The sequence below is a fragment of the Leuciscus leuciscus genome (genome assembly GCF_965113295.1).
Source record: "Leuciscus leuciscus genome assembly, chromosome: 21".
NCBI classification, from domain to species: domain Eukaryota; kingdom Metazoa; phylum Chordata; class Actinopteri; order Cypriniformes; family Leuciscidae; genus Leuciscus; species Leuciscus leuciscus.
The window spans coordinates 21528445-21549210 of record NC_138745.1 but is presented as its reverse complement, the minus strand read 5'-3'; the positions used below and the strand labels follow the sequence as shown (position 1 = coordinate 21549210).

Below are 20766 nucleotides of genomic sequence, written 5' to 3'. Positions count from 1 at the left end.
TTATATAATGCGCTAAACATTCATTTAACAACATAAGATGTAACATAAAACCCTAATCTACATATAGAAAACCATCAAATGTGAAGTGTCACTCAGGCCATTGTGGGGATTTGTTGTTTTTTTCACTGTAAAGATGACTTGTTCTTTTTCCTTTACAAAAACTCTAAATTTAACAGTATTTTACTAAAAATGTCCCATTATATTTATTACAGTATTTCACCGTATATAGTAAGGGAACTTACTGTTAACCAATTAACAGGTTTGTGCCATAGCATTTTTTTTACCACCTTTTACCAAATTATGAAAATTTTTATTACAGTGCAGAGCAAAACACTTAAATTAATATTTATTTTGCAAACTATCTTGCAAGCCTAAATTTTACATTTTGTTATGGAACATCAATTACAGTGAATCTGCAAATTACAGTGTTTATTTCATAAATTTAAAGTTTTTTTTACATAAAGTAAGTTGCTATCAAGTCAATAAATAAAGACTACAACAGTTGTTCAAACCATTAAGCCCATAATCTCTGCTCTCTCTGGTAGTTGTAAGCCTTAGCAACTTACATTTATGCAATATGTTTTTCTTATTGTACCTCCACATGAGGTACATTGTCCTCAACCTGGCACAATATATGAAAGATATATGAAAGGAATATGACAGAGGCTATTTGGCGCAGACCCAAGGAGCGGGGTTACTCTCGCTTCTGGGCTTCATATGTCCTTTCCTCCCACATCCAGACACAAACACACATTAACTGTCTCTCTACCTTCAAGCATAGAAGAGCGGATGGAGAAAAGGCAAACCCAAGTGGAAAAATTTGTTATACAGATGTCATGTGTGGAGGGCTGCTTTTCTGGATCCAGCTTTTCCTCCTCTTCCCTGTGGCCTCTTCTTCACTTTTAATCCTCTACCTCTCCATGACCTTTTCCCCCATCTGATTATCTGCCTCTTTCTCATCTTTTTCTCTCGCTCTGTCCTTCAGCACTAGCCTTTGTGTGACTGCTTGGACTAATGGCACAGACTATTTTGGTTTGAATGTATTGAATTGCTTTGTTTATTCAGGCACTCTTTGAAATATGCAGCGCTTAACGGCGTCTCCGTATTAAAGGAGTAAACCGATGTGACGTATCTTCTGGCCATCAAGGCAATGCGCCTTAATCCAAGTAAGCGGTCTTTTTTTTTTTTTTTGGTTCATTTTAGTACAAGGCTGAGAGTGGAGAATTCCCATAGCCATACAGGCTATGTAGCTTTTCGTTAACTTGTTTAGCTTGAAATGGTCAAATTGGAGAGTAGCCTAGTGCAGCATACAGCTTTGGAGCTGGGACCAAGTGTTGGCGAAGTTAAATTTTTTATATTAAAGTTATCTCCTGGCAAAAAATGGCAGAAATGTAGAAATGAGCAAGCAACATTGCAAGAAAAGTAGGCAGAGTGGGAGGCTCACATATGTGCTATACCCACAGGGAAACATGTTGTCTGTGAGTTGCACATGGCTTTTATGGCCTCAAGTAAATTCTCCACGTAAGTTTAAGAAGTATTTGATTGAACCTTTGCCCAGGGGCCAGATTGGATTCGTGTGTACATATTGAGGGTAGAAAGAAGGTCTCCAGACTCCATTGAAGACTGGGCATCAGTCAGACAATACACGTAAGCACCAATTTTACATACATAAGCACCATAAGCATTCATAGCATTATGCTATGCAGTAACACTTTAGTCTAACAGGAACGCGACACATGAATTCGACAGATTTGATTATTTTCCTCTGGTGATATGTTTGAGTGCTTTGTGACATGAACTTCTCATTGCAGTTTGGTCAGTGACCCAGTGTAAATTTTAGGACTTTGTATTTATGCATTTTATTGTAAATCACAGTGATTTCAGACAGAGCAGTTTTTATATTTTGACCTGGCTTTCTGCTCTCTCAGCACCCCGTGAACCATTGCATCAGTTTCCCCCTCCAGCCCAAATGCATTTCAGATGGAATTGCTTTGATGTGATGAATTACTATCACCATAAATTGGTCACTGCTATTTTTTACTTACCAGCACACTTTTTATGCTTGGTAGGTTGTATGTGGGTCATTCGATAGCCCGTCCTACAGGGGCTCTGTGCATCGTGCACATTTTTATTTCAGACTTTTAAATGGCATTCGGTAATGTATTTTTTTTTCTCCTTTTGAAGAACACTTGAGCTCTGGTATCCTTAAGTGCCTCTTTAATGTCTCTTCCCATTGACTGGTAAATTTAATGGTCAAATAAAATCAGGTTGCTGATGTTACTTGCTATGAATACTACGATTTAATTTAACACTCAAAATTAAAAACAAATCCCATTGGATTTACAAACTAAGAGAGTCAAAAGGATGAATGCCAGTTGGTGAGCTCATTTACATTGACCAAATACCAATATATACAGTGGAAAGATTTGATTCTAAGCAACTGCTACTGAATCTCAATAGCTGTTTCGTGAACACTGAAAAGCCAAAGCGACACTAGAGACATTAAAAGCAGAACTTGAAGGGGCTTGGTAATGTGCTTGTTCAACAGATTTCAGGGCCAGAAGAACAATGCAGTCCTACATAGCTGTAACTACTCAGTTCATAACAAAGAATTGACAGATGCAGTCACGGTGCCTGGGCGATACAGAACTTAATAGTGACCACACAGTAGAGAGCCTGAGGGAGGCCTTTAATGAGATGTGATGTATACAGCAATGAGACTCCACATGGCAGAACTTATGACTGATAGCGCTTCAAACAACAAAGGCTTTCTCTGATTATAATAGTATTTCTTGCTTTGGACGTGATCTTGACTTTGCAGGACATAAGGGCCTCAAAGTTTGTTTAGGTAATACCTTGTCATATTGATGTGCATGATTGGTGTCACATCATGTTAATATCAACATAGGCTCATTGGAAAAACTTGCCTTTACCTACATTTCCCCCCCCCAGAATGTTTTACCTATACATACAATACACTGCAGTTTCTTGCTGAAAAAAGAAAAGAAAAGAACATTAGTTGCAGTAAATCAACAACAGCTTTATTCCTTTTCAAACAAATTACATTATCGATTAAAAAGGTTAATTTTCGCGTGGTTCCTTGCACAATGCTTTGTAATGACCTCAATCACTTTTACTAGTGTTGATGATTTGTAAACTAATACATTTTGACGTTGGCATTACACAACCAGCTCTATATGGCTTTTCTGGTGTGGTTAACTTGCTTGGTAGGTCAACTGGGACAGCATTACACTTGCGAAAGGGTGGTCAGACTTCCTTTCTTTCAGTTCAGCCCATTTATTATGTTGAAGTTCCTTATCATGGTAACAGCCAACTGGCGAGTAACTGTTAAATGTGCACACGGCACGTTTAGTCTCGGTTGTCTGTGATTTGATAAGACTCTTTTATTAAGTTGAAAGCCTTTTACTGTACTCATTCTGTCTTGCTTTACTGCCAGACAAGCTGGCTTTTGTTTGTGACATTTAGACACCATTCTATAGGAGGTATCTTTTGCTCAAGATGGCGACCGGTCTGGTTCAGTTGGGGACGGGTCAGGTAATTCTCACTGATGCTATCCCATGTCATTACCAAAATCCTTTGCCATGTTCTGAACTTTTGATCTCTCTCTTTCACCTTTTTTTTAGCCTTCAATTCCTGTCTCCACCTCTTTTTTTCTCTCTCACAGTGTATGCTGGACCCAAGGGAGTTCAGTTTAAGTCGGTCAGACTGGGCTGGTAGGCCTCTAGGTTGAGGTTAATGAAGAGGGGAAGTGAAAAGGTGCACAGAGTCCCTGCTGGGTTATCGTGGCCGTACCTGCCCCAGTAAGGAGATTTCCCCCTTCTGTTGAGGTTAACGGCTAGGGCAAGAGAGGGAATCTTGAATACCGACCCTATTGCAAGATAAATCTAGTTTCAAAAACATGTACCAGGTTCTTAGAAAAGTACTCTTTATATTCATGCTGATTTGATAGGGTTTTTGGACAACTTCTCAATTTGTTTTGAGAGAAATGTTAATACTTTTTTTTTTAAATGGATGACGGTGTAACCACATTACTAAATATATTTTCAAGGTAAAGCGTGTTTATCATTTACTGCTTTTTTCTCCTCTTCTTTCTGCATGTTGTTTGTACCTTGACTTTGATATGCATGACCATTTTTTCCCCAAAAAATTAACTTAAAAATGTTGTTCATTTTTATCTATTTGTTAATGTCTTGTGTAGAAATATATATTGTATTGTACTTTCAAAATAATTGTGTGATTGTATCTACATTGTGTGCCAAAAGGTTTAAAACATAAATGTTACAGTATACACAAAACTTTGACATAATAAAAAAGCAGAATGACAGGTTAAAATCACTAAATTATATATAATAAAGAATTAGCACACACATTCAGTCTTCTGAATATTGTAAGATGTTACTGTCATTTATTTTTCCTGTAAATAAAAGAGACTTTTTAATATGATCTCTTACCTGTTAAGGTTCTTACAAATAATAATCTTAAATAATAACAGCCTGATTGCTTGCAACTTCTACGTTCAGGTTTATTACACAGATAAGCTCAAACCATTAATGATTAATATATTTAAATATTATAATATATTTATCTAAATCTCAAAGTGCACAACAAATAAAGTTATTGTCTCCTAAACTAAGGGCCTGTCCACACGGAGACGCGTTTCGCTGTATACGTATAAATGTTTTATCGTATTGGCGTTTCGTCCACACGGATCCGGCGTTTTCGGAGACTGAAACCGCTATTTTTTTAAACCGGGTCCCAAGGTGGATAAATCTGAAAACGCCGCCCTTGCGTTTTCGTGTGTACGGCCAATCCGTATATTTTGTGAAACGATGATGTCATCATCACACCAAGCGTCAACTAGTCAGACACCGTTAAGTCACAGCAACTACATTTATGGTTTTTCATATTGTTCAACAAAGTTCTTGATTAAAAAAGAAAAAAGAAAAAAAAGAAGCTACTGTGCCTAATATTATTGTTGTATACAGCGCGCAAGGTTTATGCGTGAGCTCCAAGTCTTCTTCTCCGTTTTTAGTGTATGTCTGTGGCAGAATTACAGCGCCACATACTGGTCTGGCATGTATACTACATCGTTTTGTGTCGGTTTCAGTGGTTTCGTGTGTACGCAGATATTTCTTGAGACGACGCCGTGTTTACGGAATTTTTTTTTTGAACGGGGAAAAAAAAATATCGGATAGGGAAAGCTCTGGCTTCGTGTGGATGTGGCCTAAAATAATCGATTCTGAACTGCTGAAACGAGTTGTCAACAATTCCAGTCTCGCTTCCTGTTACAAACCTTTTTAACACATTTGTATAATCCAGCCTACGGTCTTTATTGGCTGCCCGTGAACGACGTCCGCTTTGACCCTCTCTCACTTTAAAAGGATGAGGACCCGGGCTGGAATTGATTCAGAAAAAACAACGCCATTGTTCGTATCACTGTGTATCAAGCTCTGAAAATCCTCTGTAGCTGAAATTCTGATTTCATTTCCGACGCGCTGTAAGTGGTAGACCAATCACAACAGACTGGCCATCTGACCAATCAGAGCAGAGTATATGCCCACGGAAAAGAGGGGTATAAAGAGAATTGATGATCGAACAAACCATTTTCAGACTCTTTGGAAAAAATGAGGTGATGTGCAATGTATATTATGAGAATTTTTTTGTTTTTAACCTTTGGATGCATGTAAACCTATTATAGGAGACCTTCAAAACAAAAGTAGGACCCTTTAAAATAGCATAATAGCGTAAAAGGGGCACTTTAAAAGTGTGTGGATGAGTGAGTGAATGGGTGAATGTGAGGCTATGTAAAGCGCTTTGGTGGCCATAGGTCTATGAAAGCGCTATATAAATGCAGTCCATTTACCATTTACCATTTAAAATGAATTTGAATTCATATGGTCATCATAGAAGATGTCTATAGAAGTCTTTGCATAAATGTATCAATTGCATTTTACGTTTTTATGTCATGTCATTGACCCACAACCACAGGCAATGTGTAAAGTCCAACATGGTCAACATTTAGGACTTGCTCTGTTCCCCCTGGTGAGTTCAGAGAGATCCAGCGAGTTATTGGCTCAGGGGATCTGTAAAGCAACACTTTTACAGTCTTATGGTCCTCATAACTCATATGTTAGCTTTTCTTTGCTCCCTTGCACCCTCTTTTTTTTTTGTCACACATCTCACTGAAGTGGCTTTAACCTCTTGCATAAAAACAAAGACCGTTTTGTGACTGTGTTCCATACAGACCCTCACTGGGTTTTTTTTCTTGTACACTCACTGGTGTTGATTCTGCTCTGGACAAAGGCTCCTCACTGATGTGTGATGGCACACAGACTGCCACTCGGTGTTACTGGGGCAGCAAACAGCTTGAGCGATGCGGGCAGAGCCTGGCATCACGACGTCTTTACTTGAACATATAGTACACAGTGTACACACATGACTGAAGCCAGATCTGTGTATACACACGTGGGTGTGTCAATGTCATCAACATGCTTTAAGCCCTTATCTCTGTTTTTTGTGTCATTCACACACTCACTCTCTCCATACTGTTCTAGGGGACGGATCAGTCTTGGAGGTAATGTGTTAGAAGTATGATTGGTCACTGTCTGATGACTGAAATCGCGCAATGGCCAAATATGCAAAATGTGAGTAAAAATCGGTGTTGAAACTGCTTTATCAGTTGCCTGGTAAATTTTTAATGAATTTTGACAATGCATGGTTGTGAGAATGTGAGATTGCTTAGTGTGATCATCAAATCGCAACAGTTGTGATGTAGTTATATAAATATATAGTCTGAGTAAAGCACAGCTGTTTAGATTCATATGAAAATGCTACTCTGCAAGTGCTGTGTGTGTGTGTGTTTGAGTCGCTTATAATTGCAATTGTGAAAGCAACATCTTCCCAAATTTGTAATGAGAATTGTTTATAAATCTGTTGGTTACAAAAAAGAAGCGTTAAGGTCTCCCTGTGGTTTAACAATGGTTTAACAAAACAAAACACAATGGTTTAACGTTTTAAAGCAAAGTAATTAAGACAAAAATAAATGTTAGTGTTGTAATTTTACTTTTGTTCTGTAAAATAAAATAAAATAAGGTTTTCCTTCTTTTTTGTCTTTAGCTGATCACATGCCTGTCTTTAGGCAATCTCAAAATGAATATCCATTTTTTTGTCAAAATGTACATTTATAATGATCTAATGCCTACATTCTCTTCATTTTTTTTTGGTCATTTCTTTAGTATTCCTTTAGTCCGTCTATACTATAGAACTGCAATATTGGCCATTTTACTGAGGCATAACATGAGAATACTTAACAGCTTATTGTAATTGGCTAGAATATTAATATTTGTGCATCCGTAACTACTTATTTAGTTATAGTACTTGAGTAATATTGTAGTAATATTGTAAAACTAATGCTCCTCAACTCGTGCCTTAGGAAGGATACGTGCTATTATAATGTGCCATCTTAATGGGGACATTTATCATGTTGCAAATCGGCCATTTGTGGAACTGAGCCTTTGTAGAACACACAGAGAGAAAATACATCTTTGAAAGTGACAGCTTTGCAGAACACAGCGTTTCTTTCTATAGGCTGAGCGAGACCTGAAGGACCTCCTGCATTCTAGTCAGCGAATGTTAATGAGGTGAGAACAGAGCTGTTTTTTATTTTGATTTGCTTTTGGTATCACAGCTTGGATAGCCTGCGCTTCTCTTATTTTTGTCACCCTCTTTCTCTGTCACTCACGCTCTAGGTGTCTTTCGCACATTCTCACTGTGTGCTGCTTTACGCCATGTGACGGAGTTGTCACATGGAGCTGGAGAGAACAGGCATGTAACAAGTATAGTGTGATGTACTGTCACACTCACATAGACTTACACACTCTTACAGATACATTTATGGAGGTGCAAGGAGCCTGTCAGTAGAGTCAGGATGTATTGTCATTGTGTTTAAAAAAAGCTCTTGGTGGGCCACAGTTTAGCCAGTTGGGTGTCATGACGGGTTTATGGGTTTGGTTTGGACTGTACGTTTTGAAAGGAATATGGTGTGACGGGAATAAATGTGTGCTTTATCTGTCAGTACTTATTCGTCATCATCTCTTTCTGCTCACTTTGTTGTGTTTCTGTATGCATATAGAATGCAATGCATTCTGTGAGGTGTTTAGGTGAGAACTTTGGCATGGAAGAAAATCTGGTGCCACCTGGTTTTATATGAGTCTAAATGAACAATTTTCGCAGACATGTTGCAAGATAGTAACACATTTTTTGTGAAGAGGAGAACATCTTGCATGCCAACAAGGATGCTGTCAGTAGTTCAGCTCCAATAAACATTGCAAATGGAAGATTTGTGCCACATCACTGAACACATCCCAAGAACAAGAGTTAAATAAAGAAGCATCTAAAATGTCAAACTGGATGGATTAATGGTCTTCATTCAGAAGTTCAGTGTGATCTGTCTAAATGCCAGTACAGTGTCTTAAAGGAATATTTCACTCAGAATTCAAAATTCTGTTTAGAACACATAGGAGAATCTTCAAGCATCTGTTTCCCACCAACACATTATTCTGACCATTGACTGTCAAACCCCACAGAGGCAAAGAAAAAAGAAAAAAAGAAGCCTCATAACTAAGAGTAGATGACTTGTGCACTATATTCCGAGTTTTCTGAAGTGAAATGATAGCTTTGTGTGATGAAACGACAGAAAATTAAGAAGGGATGCATTAATATTTAAAATCTTTCCTATGGTCTATATTAAAATGATACCCTATTTAGTAAAAAAAAAAAAAAAAAAAATGTCGTTTTAAATGCTACCAGTGATGCATCACAATATTATGATGTACAGTATGAAAAATGGATATTCAGTTAGAGATTAGCTAAAGATTACATTTAACTGTTTTTAAATTATTAGTGTTTTTAAAGATTAACTTTGAACCTTAAATGTTAAACAGTGGAAATGCACAATAAAAAATAATAATAATAAAAAAAAAACTTTTGATAACAATCAAAAGTTAGTTTTTTGGGGAAAAATAATACTTTTATTTAAAATGGATGCATAAATGTATCAGTGTCAGTCACAAAATGCAATTTGATTTCAAATAAATGTTTTCTGTTCATCAAAGATTCTTGAAAAAGATGTATTCCAGTTTTTAACAATAAGAATACTGGAGCATCATGTGACATTGAAGACTCTGTAATGACTACTGAAAATTCAGTTTTGCCTTCACATGAATAAATTACCAAAATGAAAATTCTGGGCCGAAACCGAAAATTCTGGATGCACTTGGCCAAAAATTGGACCGAAAATATATCAATATTGATTATCAATATTGTAACAAGGTTAGATGTAATGAGAAGGAGGCGGGAACCGGCGAACATTCACGCATATTTTAATAACATAAATAAACAAATACAAAAACGAAAGTAAAGACTGTAGTCCCTCACGGTCGTCTGCCGCCACACATAATAAAACAAAACCTCTCTTGATCTCCACTGTCGTCGCTCCTTCTCTTATGCTTCCGCTCGTCCGTGAGAAATACGAGACTGGTGCATCGCGCATGTGTCGCTCATCAGTAATCACGCCACTGGCCCCGCGCCGCTCTCCTACGGCCATCGACCTCGTCCTGCTCGCCACAAATATATTATTCTTTATCCAGTTCTATGCAACAGACTCAGATTTAACAGATACATTTTTTTAGCTATTATTATCAGAGCGTAGCGGGGAAGCGGATCAGTGAACGAGAGGGTTACGTCATTTTTCCAGTGTTGCCCAGCATGGCTATTCCACACCATGTTGCAGCACAGTAGGGCTATTTTATATTATTTGAGCGAACTTTGATATTTTAACAAAATATTGAGCGGAGCGTCACATACACGACGCTGTTAGTGCGAGAGTGATACCTGAGCACTGAACACAGGGGGGCAGGCAGCATATATTTTCGGCTCATATTTTTCTCTTTCGGCCAAAAAACGGAAATGCCATTTCCGAATGCACTTTCAGTTCATTCCTACATTTTACAATTTATTTCAATAGAAATATTTGTATTTGAAAGATAATTGTAATACTATTTCACAATATTACTGTTTTTACTGTATTTTTTTATCAAATAAATGTTTTAAGGTTTAAGTTTGCCATGAGAGTAATAATAATGATAGAATTTAAATTTTCTGTGAACCCTTTAAACTTTTTTTGCCTATCATACTCCAACCCTGGAATACAACCCATGGGATCTGAATGCCAGTCAGCACTAAACCATGTCCCCATGACTGAACCTATACACTTGCACTCACAGAAACAAGTATGCTATAGTGCTGTGCGTATATGTGTCTTTCTTTTCCATGGAACAGTCAATTAATACTCCGTCGATCCAAGGGGAGTTCTATTGAACTCCCAACTAGTCACAACTAGTGCACATGTGCAAAAAGAGTGTTCGTTTGTTTTCTTGAACCCTAAGGATTGACTATGAAATCAATGTTTACGTTGTCTTTTGTGGCTTTTAGTTTTCTAATACCACTACTTCTCAACTTGAATCCTGTATGGAGTTAAACCAATGTAAAAAAAAGAAACAAAGAAACAAAAAAGTCATCTGTGGCAGAGACAGAATCATGTCAGTAACTTCATGCCCCCAAAAAACTGGAATTGGCACTGTTAATTCTTTACTAGGCTTATCTTCTTCATTTTTTGTGCTCACTCTGCTGGCCCCTTTCACTCTGCCTTGGCCCGTCAAAGTAATCCCTCTATAGAGTTTGGTTTATCTGTCCCAACTCACCTTCCTTCCTTTGTCGATCATCTTTTCCTTTTCTTCCTGATGTGTGTACTGGTTAGCGGATTTTGAAGTTCCAGTTCATATGGTGATGGTCACATGACCCTGATTGACCTTGTTAGTTGGTATGGATGTGTGAATGAGCATGGATTTTTATTGGGTGCTGTGATGCTTCCCAGAGGCGAGTCATGAAAGCGTACCATCTAATAGGGTGGCCTAGTGAAGCAGAGCTAATGCACTCAGGGTAACAGCGATGGATGTGAGTGTTTTTTTCCTTTTCTTTCGACACAAGGCAGGCTGGAACAGCTATCAAGGAGATGATACAGGGCCAGGGACATCTACTGAGGAAATCGCTGGTGTTGTCACGTTCTCTGATGTGAGTTGGGTTGTTTGCAGAATTGCTTGTCCTCATCACTGTGGTAGGAAGATGATTGGGCTTGACGCAGCGGCTTGAGTGAGGGGTGCGAGGAAGACTGGTCGCTTGAGGGACTGCAGGCGTCCCTGTTGACATAGGTTAAAATGTTTGGACAGGGAGGACAGACTTAAAGCGTCCCCTGGTAGTGACTAGCCTCATTAAATAAATAGCATGGCAACCAGAGTAGATAATGCAGCTGTCAGTCATCAAAACTTTTTGTCCCTGTGTTCCTTTCTTTTTTAATGCCTGCTGTAGCTGTGCGATTTCGGCAATCCTATAATATCATTACAAATCACACTGTACAACATGAATCTAACTAACTTGGGTACGATGTGTATGTAGACTGTAAGATAACATGACACCTATTGAATCGTAGGCTGTGACGCAAGTTAGTATAGAAGAATAAAACGTCATCAGCATGCGCTAGAGCAAGATGAATCGCACTTTGTGTTTTTAATGTGCGCTGAAAAAAGTTGAGGAAGCGAAAGAGGAGAATGTGGATGCTGTCATGGCTAGGGAAAAGAGGCCAACTTGGCACGCCATTTTATGTTGCATTTTTATTGGTTTGTCAATAGTTGTAGGTCTTAGCACAGACAAACTGAGATGATCATGCAAAATTTCTGACACAATCAGATAATAACTGCAGACTATCTTTGGTCGCAAGACTGTGACAAAGGCCATCTTTGAACCTCTCTCACTGTATGACGTAGGACCACTGTTTAGGAGCCACAACCACAGAAATCACCAGGATGGGTCATCTTTCATCGGGGACAGCCCAAAATCATACAATGTGTACCGGGCATAAGACCGGGACGTCTAATCCTACTCCAGAAACCGAGTTTAGCTCCAACCCTAATTAAACACACATGAACCAGCTAATCAAGGTCTTGAGGATGCTAGAGACTTCCAGGCTGGTGTATTTGTGCTAAACTCTGCAGGAAAGTGGCCCTTTAGGAGAAAGAGCTAAGACAATAAGGATCTGATCCAAAACCTCTGGAAACAGCATCATAGGTGCACTCCCAAAGCAAAGGTTGTTCCAAAAGTTTGGTACTTTAATTCTTCCGCCTTCAAAGAGACTTGTTTGCATAAAATTGTGAGATTGCATTGACTGTATCCTTCCCAAGGAAGGCAATTGCAGAATGATAAGCTCTGTGTAAGTAGTGCAAAGTGCTATTTGAGTTGAGACTATGAAGAACTTTCCAAATTGGACACTTATGAGGCTCTGTTTCAGTTACAATGCTGGTGTAGAGGGCAGATGCTCTTATAGGCACTAGGCAGCGAGGCAGCTCATTTGGTACAGTCCCAATGTAAGATTTGGTACAGTCCCAATGTCGTTACAAATGTTGAGCTGCCTCATTTCCTAGAATCTGCTGCAGCGTCCCACAGCATCCAAACTGACATGAAACCTGAGCATGTGTATTGGCAACAACCCCATGTGCCACAAAAACTTGTAGTTGATTTCAGTGGAGCTTAAAATTAGCATATTGTAATGAAAAACAGTCAGTTTACCAATCACCTATGGTCATGAGCCATTTCAGCCACATGTACTCACAATCTCGTTCGTTCAGTCACTATTACTAACTAGTTTTTAATTGTAGTGTCTGTTCTCTAACTCGATTGGGGTGTCTCAGTGGGCAAGTGATTGTAATAGGTGTGCGGCTGGACACTGACTATCGCAGCAAGACTAGTCTTATTTTTGACCACAGCTCGGATTTAAGCACACTTCGTCTCTACACACAAAGGTGTATTTAAAGCAGACATTGTAACTGGATTAATTAGCAGCTTTGTCTGTTTCTTGTACATTAATTTGGAAAAGCTAAACAAGGATTTACTATTCTAATCAGCCAGTCAGTTTTCCTGTCAATAACTCTTTAGTAATGACCTTGATGAAGGGCTGGGGGAAGGGTACTTCCAAACAGCGGGTGAGATTTTATTTATGCTCTTCACTGCTTTGTGTATTTAAAAAAAAAAAAAAAAAAAAAATATATATATATATATATATATATATATAATATATATATATATATATATATATATATATAATATTTATTAGCTGTAGTTACATAGTTACAAGTAGTTTTATCTCGTGCCAGCACAGCAGAGACACTCAAAACTGGTCCAACCACACAACCCCCAAATTCTCTCTTCTTCTCAGTCTCTCACTCTCTCTTCTCTCCGTTATGAGCACAATCGTCACATTTACACACAAACGGCCTGTCCGTCTCAGTCTCTCTCCCATCCCCCGTGCGAGAGAACTGTAAGCCACATTGCTGCTCGCTGGACGACCGGCCATAAATTAGACTTTTGACAAGCCTGGCTGCATTGTCCTCCCCCCCGCCTAGCCCCTAACCCTGAGCTAACCTACTCGCGGCCTAGAGCTGCCCAGCTGTGGCTTGCTACTCAACATGGCCTTGTCTCTTCCTTCACACAAACATGCACACTATCTCTGTCTGTTATGCTATTTTGCTCATACTCTGCCCATTCTCTTGCCTCCTCTTTGATTGCTGCTCATCATGCATTTGTTCCTCGGCTGAATCAGCTCTTTGACTTGGGCCTGAGCCATGCCCTTGTAATGACACCATGACAGAGTTTTTATACACACATGAAATTGCATATGCAAGCCACACAAAGGGACTTTACAATGACTAAACTTGAGCTTCTATGGGATAAGTATAGCTCATGATTCATGATTGTGCATTAAGGCCCTTTCACACCGGATGCGTAACGAAAAAGCGAAACGAAAAAGCGAATAATTCGTGTGCGAATAGTTCGTATCAAAACCATTCACATCAGCCGCGACGCGAATTTGCGACGTCTGTGATGTTCAGAGAGCTTCAACATTCCAAAACTTTCACGCCGACAGCTGAGAAAACATGGACACTTCATCATCATCATCATCATCACCCAGTCATAGTCATAGCATCCAGTGAAGACGAGCTTTTCATTTTATTTAAAAGACAGAAAAGAAGGTTTTGGGTGCACCCAATCTTACAGAACAGAGAGTCTGAAGGGAGTATGCTAATGTGCACAGTTTTTTTGCGTCTTCAACTAAACACAGTGCGTTTTGTAATGTCACTACACTAAAAACTGTAGATATCATACAAAGAATGTATACTAAAAGCAGCCCTAAATAGTCTCACTACATTTTGTTACATGTTCAAAGTAAACACGGTCTCTGTCTCTATCTTTGACGCTATCCCAAATGTAGTTTGGCCTGCTAGCCTACACAGCACAGGACTATACAACGACTAAAACTATCACACAACATACTCACAGTCGTGATAACCGAGTTGGTTGGCAATGCTACGCCACACATTGTCTTTCAAATCGTTGTCCTTGTATAGTAGTATATGATTGGCTGAAGCCTATTCGTTCGCCACAAAAGTAAAAAAAAATCGACATCGAAGCGGAAAAAATAAGTCGTTTTTTTCGCCGCAGCGCATTCGCGTTCGGTGTGGAAGCACTCATTACACAAACAGCTGATCAAAAAATAAACCCATCGCGCGAATTATTCGTGCGTCAAAATCGCGTCCACTGTGAAAGGGCATTTAGGGATGTCAAATGCACTTTAATTTGGTCAATATTTGTGTTGATTTGGTCGAATGCATTGTATCTAATAGACATGCAGTGCAAAATAAACACACACACACACACACACACACACACACACTTTTTTGTATTTGTTAATATTTCTTTTTGAATAATTTAAATAATTAATACAGTATTTATATTAATATTTAGCATTTTTGCTGTGGTATTAAACTATATATTGTTTAATTTAATTAGTTGATATAGTAATATGTACATTTTTATTTATTTAAATCGTTTATATATTAATAACTGTTTTGCTGGCGTATTAATAACATTTTCTTTTTACTTTATTTAACCATCTTATTAATTTCTGTCATTTGTTATATTTAAATGATTTAATTTGTTCATATTTATGTTTATATTAAAAGTTTTTGTCACATATTTAAATATTGCATAATTTGTTAGTATAAAATATTTTTGGATTTTAACTGTATTAATATTTTACTTTATAATTGTTAATTTTCAAGATCAACTACATGTTGGTATCACAACAATCCTAGTGTGTGTATATCTACACATGCACATCACTTTCTAGAGATGTCGCATTACTTTGGCCCCTGCATTTTTGACTTTGTAGTGGATTTCTGTTATTTGCGTGTTTATTTGCATGGGTGTATATTTGTCCTTTAGACAGAGGCAGCATGGAGGGCTTAGTGGCTGCTGGTGTCAGGGTGGAAGGTCATTATGATGTGGAATGTACCATAGGCGGAGAGGGGGGTGGGCGGATGGAAATATCACAGGGCAAAATACAGCAGGGGAGATGGACCCATACGTGTCCTTCCCTTTCCCCTGGTAATGCCCTGCCCTCAGACCGCTGTAAACCCTCCAGATAACAACCTCTTATACTAGCAGCATTAATCATTAAACTGTCCTCAGTGTAATGCTATGAACGCATACGCAGTATGATATATTCTATTCGAAATGACCTCATAAAAGTACAGCTCCCTTACAGCTTCTCTTTTGCCAACATGCTCAGGCCCTTCTTTCGCTCCCATCATGCACTCTTTCGCATCCATCCTCCAGACCAAACAAACCACAGATATTTAAAAGAGCCGTCTAAAGGATGTGTGCTGTGTGCTGGTGTCCCTGAGGAGCGTCCTTGTTTGTGTTTGAATGATCTGAAGAGCTTAAGGCCCCTGGCTGTGAGAGTTTGGGATCGACCCAAAGAGGAAAGTACAAGGTCCTGAACCAGAACAAGAGAAGCTTGTTGCTCTCTATCTCTCTTGCTTTTGCTTTTTCGCTCTTTATCTTACACCTCTCACTGGAGGTAGCACATTCGTTATGTTCCAGTTGGATCGGGTTCTGACGCGTCTCCCGCAGAGAAGCAGCCCACACAGTTTAGATCAAAACTCTGGGATGATCCTCAAAGCGCATTATTAATCAAACAATACTTGTGCAATACATGCACAAGATCAGCTCATTAGAGAACAGACTAACACTCTTTGCTTTGTTCTGTCTTATTTTGTATGTGATTTTTAGTTTCTTATGATTAAATGAACATGAGAGCTTCAAACAGTCACTTGTAGGACCAAAACAAGCTTTCAAAGTCCCCCCCCCCCCCCATCTCAGGGTTTGGTTTTCCCTACTCTTCATGTCATCATTTCTGACATGCCTTCGTTCTCACAGCTCACTGACAGATGACTGAACACTATGTTCTAAAGGTTAAACTCATGCTTGAACTCTTGTTCCCACAGACTTGTGGTTCATGAGAGAGGAGACGATATCCAATGGTCTTCCGTCTGTAGGGCACTTTCATTTCCGCCATGCAGAAAACGCAGACGGAATTGCGGAATCCAATCATAAAAATGTTCTGTACTGTATGACGGGGAATGTCACAGAATTTGGCAACATTTGGATGAATGAATTGAAAGTAGGGCTGTACACTTAATCAAATCGATATATGGACTAGTGTCTATGAATTAAGGTTGGACCGATAGACAATGCCGTCGTCCATCACGATGGCTGAAAGACATCCCAACCTAAAATAAACATTATGTGGTTAAAAACACTGAATAGTTGTGACATATGACAAGTGCTGAGCGCGTCAGTCTTTGGCGCAGCGCCACTGTAAGCTGGAAGAACTGGTTGAGGAATGACCACTCCTTGAGAGGACAGGGACCTTTCTGGAAATTAACATTTGAACTCTCTCTTGTGAAACTAGCACCATCATTCGAGACGCAAGTCTCACCTAAGCAATCCTAATCTACATTTCATCCCCCATCCCTCATGTTGAGATCACCAAAATTCACCCAAGAATCTTTATGGTTTAATGTGAATAATTATCATACAGTATTACACGTTTGGTATCATTTGAAATGTCTCAGTGCGACTGGTACAAAGGTCTAATTCCCAAAGACGTAAAACAAACGGTAATAAGGTTTTTAAGAGTTTATAGATAACTGGCACACAGAAGAGGGTGGGTCTCTAGGCAAATGGTCTCCTACTCCCAAAAGCCTCAACTCTGAATGTAAATTCCCATTGTTAACAGATGTTTCCATTTGAAAGAAGTTTCTGTCTATATAATGAAATGCAACTAGAGGATCAGGACGATTCTGTAACCCAGATCAGCCCATGATGCGAAGTGTAAGCAAAACACTTCGCGTCATGTATTTAATAATGTCAAGGTATTGAATCTTCTCTCTTTATCCAGATCATTTGATGTTTTGTATCTATCATCTTTGAACTGATTATGAAATTGACCTGATACATTTACCTGACATAATAAATTGTAAACATTGATTTTATTGTAACGGACTTCTGCAGAGGCGGTCTTTTGTCACACGCTGTCGTACTGAGACAAAATTTGAAACGAGTCATTTTGGCAGCTTGGTTTCAGTAAAAGCAGTTTTTGGACTAACAAGAAATTTTGAGTTCTAAAACTTAAAGGATGCTTTTATAGTACAATGACCAAAAGTCATATTAAAAGTCATTTTTATCTTCTTTGACCACTTTAAGCTTTCTGGGAAAGAGATTTGGTGTCTGATTTGAGCAAACCCAGAACCTGCCTCTGATTAGATGTAAATAATTACACCATGTGTGCTTTCATGTTTAGTTTTTTTTATGTGGCATATGTGTGATAAAGTTCATAGGGGTGTGTGCGCAAGGCTTGTTACTCGTGGAGGTGTAGCGGCATATAATCACAAGCGCAAATCAAAATAAAAAGCAACTAAATCACTTGGAGAGGGACAGACAAACTGTGTTTTATATAGAGCACTTTACAACTCCTCACTGTAAAAGTATGCTTCATTCAAACACAAGCCTCTGATTGGCTGCCAGTTGGGAATGTTTGCTGCTTGTCTCAGTGTGTTTATGTGAAAGCTGCTGAGTGTGGTAGAGGATCTGCAGCCAGGATTTAGGAAGCGTTTGATGTTGCTGTGCACATTCATTATGAAGCTCAGCACATTCGTTGTGTGTGAGGTTAGTATGGTTCATATAATCAACTGCAGAGAACATCAGATAGTGTCTACTCATTGTAGTTGTGCTGCTTTTGTTTTATGTGTGTGATTTCAAATTTAGAACTGCTTCATGCAAGTCTGTAACATCGCTGTGCTTTATGTGTTGTTGATATTTATAGCTGTTCATTGTCCCCAAAATGAAAGAAATCAGACTTTTGGATTCTTGTAAGTTCTGAAGAAAACATGTACAGGCAGAAAGCAAGGCAGGACATGTAGAGAACAACAGGCCCAAAATAGAACAGCCTGCCTATGTAATTAAACACAGTATGAGAAATCTTTAAATATGCACATTTAAAGTAGACATAGACATTATGAAATTTCACAAACTATATTTTCCATTAGTGTTTTATTTTCAGCAAAAATTTAGAAATATATATATATAGACACATTATGGAAAGGTCACAAATTATATTTTTCATTGGAAATATATATTGTTTTATATTTACAACTTTTTTTGAGCCATTTTTGCAATTTCTCTTAGCCACTTTGTCCCAAGTTTATTTTTAATTGCCTTCTAGTTTATTTTTATTTTTTTAGCAGTTCACTTGAATCGTTCAGTAGCATGACATGAATTTAGAAAATTTCTATATTTTCCATGTAGTCTCTCAATTCACTTTTTCCCAGCCATTGACAGAATTTTCCATCCATCCATCCATCCATCCATCCATCCATCCATCCATCCATCCATCCATCCATCCATCCATCCATCCATCCATCCATCCATCCATCCATCCATCCATCCATCCATCCATCCATCCATCCATCCATCCATCCATCCATCCATCCATCCATCCATCCATCCATCCATCCATCCATCCATCCATCCATCCATCCGAACTGCCCACATAAAACTACAAAATCCTTCCTTCCTTCCTTCCTTCCTTCCTTCCTTCCTTCCTTCCTTCCTTCCTTCCTTCCTTCCTTCCTTCCTTCCTTCCTTCCTTCCTTCCTTCCTTCCTTCCTTCCTTCCTTCCTTCCTTCCTTCCTTCCTTCCTTCCTTCCTTCCTTCCTTCCTTCCTTCCTTCCTTCCTTCCTTCCTTCCTTCCTTCCTTCCTTCCTTCAATGTGAACTGCCCACATAAAACTACAAAAAACAAACAAACATGAAGGCACAGTGGACTGTCTCATATCTCGTACCTGGACATGGCAGGATAGGATGAATTTGGATGTCAGATAGATACACCCTACTCCCTGATGGAGACAGCATGAGGATTTATTTCAGCGATCAGAGAGCTCATACTGTTGGCTTTCAACTTGGTGGCTTTAGATCTGTTATCTATATCTAGTGAGCATCCATGCCAGGGCTGTAATTAAAACAAGGTCTCTATTGGCAATTTGAGACGAAGCTTTTTAAAGAAAGAGCCCCTGCGTTTTCCCTCCTAGTCTTCCCAAAGGAAGCTAAACTTTCTCTGAATCTGGCATCTAGACTACACTGCTGAATAGACAAAGTACCACACTTCTCTCACTTCTCTTCTCTTAATATAGCTACATTTTAATAATTGTAAGACTTATTGGGACTGGGCAATGCAGTAGATTGGCTATGATGTCATATAAACCTACTATTACTTACTATTAATATGTAATTTATATTATTTATTTACATTTATATTTTATAGGCAATGCTTATTATATAAAATGAGTCATAAGTTACAATGGGCCACTTTCGGGGGAAACAAATTTTTGTTTTGGACAAACACTTAATTTTTGACTATAGTTTCAGTTTTATTCTAGGCTTTCAAATAATGTTATGCAAGTTCAGTTCAGTTCAGTTCATTACATTACCTAAAGGAAGTGATGCAGTGTCCATATATGTTAGTTAGCTATAAATCATAATGCTACAATAATAAAAATGTATTAAATATATTTACTATATTATAAATGCTTTTTATTCTAGGCTTTCAAATAATGTTATGCAAGTTCAGTTCAGTTCAGTTCAGTTCAGTTCAGTTCATTACATTACCTAAAGGAAGTAATGCGGTGTCCATATATGTTAGTTAGCTATAAATCATAATGCTACAATAATAAAAATGTATTAAATATATTTACTATATTATAAATGCTATTTATCTTAAACTTTTATTGCTTATTTAGTGTTCTGTTCAAAAGTATATTTATTACTATTAATATGCACTTACTTAAGTAAAGTGTTTATGTACATTTAGATTATATATTCTATTTAAATAGATCAAACATTATTATTATTTATTTATTTTAAATAATAATAATAATAATAATAACAGGTACAAAGAATGTGAAGAACTTGCATGAAGAATGTGAAGAATATGAAGAATTGTAAAGAAACTGCTTAAAAAATAGCTGAACCATTATGGTAAAGTTATTGTAACATCTAAAAATACAAATTTGTGTGTATGTATATATGTATGTGCGCATGTGTTTGTTTCTTTCTTTCTTTCTTTATTGAGCTAAGTGCTGTGTGTAATAAGTGCAAGTTTGTAATAACTAGGCCTGGAGCTTTTCAGTAGCCTACTTCTGCTATCTGCAAAGCTGCTTTTAAAGTATGTTTTTAGTAA

General features: G+C 38.2%; 1 protein-coding gene across 1 annotated transcript in view; it reads left to right on the top strand.

Annotated features, from left to right (window-relative positions):
• thrab (thyroid hormone receptor alpha b) overlaps positions 1–20766 on the top strand; it is a 168024-nt gene that overhangs the window by 58675 nt on the left and 88583 nt on the right. The window lies entirely within an intron of this gene.